The following is a 3,540-nucleotide window of genomic DNA, read 5'->3' as shown; positions in this document are numbered from 1 at the left end:
TTTCAACCTTAAGGTAGACTTTAAGACACAAGACAAAATAGAGGCTAAGGATGCATGTTTCTAGAAGAATAGGAAACTAAGGTTCAATAACCCATTCCTAAAATGACATTTTTGCCCCTAGTGATGCAAAATGTTGACCAATCTTGTTCCTTACAAGCTTCCTACATACCTTGTTAGGATAAGGTCATATCATAGTTCAAGTTCTATTGAGATCAACAATTCATTTTAGGTATTAGCACATACAAATCAGATTAGGACTTTCCTTTTAGAGTGTAATGTAGGCAGAGGATATAGACTAAAGATGAAAAGGATTTAATATGCCCAAAGTCATGAAATTTCTTAGGGTAACATTTGTTAAGGATTACCTATGAGATATATCCTTGATCATTCCATTTTATTTTTCCTTTTTGTTATTTTACTATATCTTTCACTTTTTTCCTTTTTGAAGGGATCTTAGTTCTCATTTTCATCTAAGCTCTCCCTTTTTTTTTTCTTGGGATCCTTAGGTGGCTTATGTTAATCTTCTTAAAATTGCCCCAATGTGGGGGTGATCCCTGATGGTGTATTGATCAGTCCCTAAAATGTACTATTTTAGGTCCCCATTTACCTTTGTTTTGTCTTCATTTATCATGTAAATACCCTTTGTTATCATAGTTCGGAGTTATGCAAGGTTTGTTTATATTTTGGGAAAACAAGTTAAAATTGAGGAGTTAAGCAATATGAGAAGCCAAGGGATTATTTGGGAAGCACAAAGCTCAAATTTGATGCTCAACCAAACCCTTAAAGCCTCAATGCATCAAAGGAAAGAAGACATGGTTCGACCATGTGGTGCGACCAGCAACACAAAGGGCAACCAAGTCACAAGTTGCAGACTCTAATGTTCAAGATTGAAAGTGAATTTTTGCAAGGTTCAACCAAGTGTTCGACCAAGTGACCTTCAAGGGTGACAAGGTCGAGATACTAAAGCTGACTGAGCTAAAGATACTAAGAGTCTCAACCAACAGCTCAACTAGGGAGACCATGAAGGCGACCAATTCGAGAGCCTGAACTTTCCTAAAGACCAAGATCCTGCAAGTATTGACCATCATCTCGACCAGAAAGACTCAAAGGTGCGACTAGGTTGAGAAGATCTGAATTTGAATTCCTGATATCCCGCATGCCTCGACTAGGGTGCCACTAGGGGAAAACAGGGGTGCGACCTAGTCTACAGATGCGAACTACTTCACGAGATTTTCGTAGAACTTTCCTAATTTGAATTTCAACCTTGTAAACCCCATTGGGTATAAATAATAGCTTCGACTATGTGCTTAGGGTTCCTCTTTGGCCTTTCTTTGGTTAGTGTTAGGCCTTGGAAGCCATTAAAAGCCACTTAGAGTAGGATTTACTCTTTTCCTTTCAATTCCTGTAACGTGCAAGGATTCTTTGAAGGCTCGTGACAACCTCTAAGTTCCTTGTGCTGCCACATAGATAGATAGTCTTTTGATTGTATTCTCGGTCATTAGTGACAGACATTCTAGTTGCAATTGAATGATTTTTTAATTGAATGATTCTTTACATGCTTACCTTTACATGCTTTCTTTTACTGCTTTCCTTTACATGCTTACCTTTACATGCTTTCTTTATTGCTTTCATTTCAATAGCATGCAAGTTTACATCTTTTAGTGTGATGATACCCTAGGGTAAAGGATAGCCTAGCTAGGGATAATGTCACATATACGGATTAGGATACGATTCATGTACGCGGTGATCTCTTATTCGTTGTGATAGAGTATACCCTAGTTCCTGATCATGCTTCAGACGATTGGTGTACCTTCGCAACTCTATGCCATCAAATGGTTCACTTAGTCATTAGCCTAAGACAAATAGCTGATTGGACATAGCTAGCACGCACGACAATTTAGGCTTGATTCATAATCTAGGATTTGCTTTGTAGAAGTAGTGTTAACATAAAATTTACATGCTTTTAGTAGTGATCCCATCAAAATCTCATTTTTTTAACTTTTACACAAAGTGTAGTAAATTTGGCTAGAAGTGGTTAACAACTACACACCAGTCCCTAAGGATCGGCACCCGACTTACTCACTACTCTATTAAACTTGAGAGTAGTTAGGTTTATAAATTTTATTTTTGGTAGTTAAGGACCCAAGCCTTGGTGAGCCGATCAAATTTTGGCAATGTTGGCAGGGACTATGTTACGGCTATAAGCCAATTTCTAGTTTAGAGTACTATGTTTTTCCTTTGTTTTTTTTTTAAATTTTTATTTTTATTTTATTTTCTGAAGTCTTGATTGTGTGTTGCATGTGTATATGCTAGGTTTGCGCTTTTTGGATCTTGAGTTAGTGCCTATAGACCCTGAGATTGAGAGATCATGTAGGTCCATTAGGAAGTCTACCTCTAATCCTGAGTTAGCCGAGTCGTCTGAACCTAAATTCATGGCTGAATGTAATCCGATTCCCGCCTTCCAAATTTTGGAACCCCAACCTCCCTGCCAACCTGTGGTGGAGGAGCAACCTCTTCAGCCTCTTAGAGACTATTTCACACCCAACATATACACTTTGCCATCTTGCATCCAATTCCCAAATGTCGAGGTGGCACAATTTGAAATTAAGACTTTTATCATCTCGATGCTTCCAAATTTCTATGGAAATTCAAATGAAAATTCTTACAAGCATCTAGATAAATTTCCCAAAATTTGTTCCACCATGTGCATACCTAATTTTGGTGATGATGCCCTTTGATTAAGGCTTTTCCCATCCTCTCTGAAGGACAAGGTCAAATATTGGTTGAATTCCTTAGAGCCGAACTCGGTGACCACCTGGGCCACCATGCAACATGATTTCCCAAAAAAATACTTCCCAATTGGGAAGACTAACCAGCTAAGGAAGGCTATCACAAGTTTCTCACAATTGGATGGAGAATTGTTTTTTGAGACATGGGAGCACTTTAGGGACCTCTTGCGTAAATGCCCACATCACCAAGTCCCTAGGTGGCAATTAGTTTAGACCTTCTATGAAGGATTAGCTTAGAGAGATAGGTCTATGGTATATGCATCTCTTGGAGGTACTTTCCTCACCAAACATGAGAATGAGGCTTGGGCTCTCTTTGAGAACCTAGCAGAGAATTCATAGCAGCATGTTGTTGCTGCTCATAGACCATCCAAACCCTCCTCCTCCAAACTTAAGGGAGTCTATGATTTAGCCACATGCCATGACCTTGTGCCCACACTATACACCATAGTTAAAAAGTTAGATAAGTTCTTGTCCTTAGTACAGCAACCACGGCCTGTGGCATGTGCAGAGGTATGTGTCATTTGTTATGATCCTTCACACACTTGTTATGATTGCCCCCATGTGCCTCCCCTACCTGAATTTGTGTAGGAGGAAGTTAAAGCCACCCATTATTGGTACGATAGGCTATCTAACGACCCCTATTCGAACATATACAATCCTGGGAAAATTAAGCATCCTAACTTCTCCTGGAGGCCTCAAACTCTGCGTTTTCAAGCTCAAAGACCTTAGCAATCACCCACTGCTCCACCTC

The 3,540-nt window shown here is 39.4% G+C and overlaps 1 non-coding gene across 1 annotated transcript; it reads right to left on the bottom strand.

The window, feature by feature from the left end:
• Positions 1-2,874: 2,874 nt before the first annotated feature.
• On the bottom strand, positions 2,875-2,980 carry LOC131163170 (small nucleolar RNA R71). Its single transcript, XR_009138948.1, has one exon. It is a non-coding gene; the product is annotated as a small nucleolar RNA R71 (small nucleolar RNA).
• Positions 2,981-3,540: the final 560 nt, after the last annotated feature.

The sequence above is a fragment of the Malania oleifera genome, chromosome 8 (assembly GCF_029873635.1).
Source record: "Malania oleifera isolate guangnan ecotype guangnan chromosome 8, ASM2987363v1, whole genome shotgun sequence".
Lineage (NCBI taxonomy): Eukaryota > Viridiplantae > Streptophyta > Magnoliopsida > Santalales > Ximeniaceae > Malania > Malania oleifera.
The sequence above is the reverse complement of the archived record's forward strand: the minus strand, read 5'-3'. Positions and strand labels throughout refer to the sequence as shown.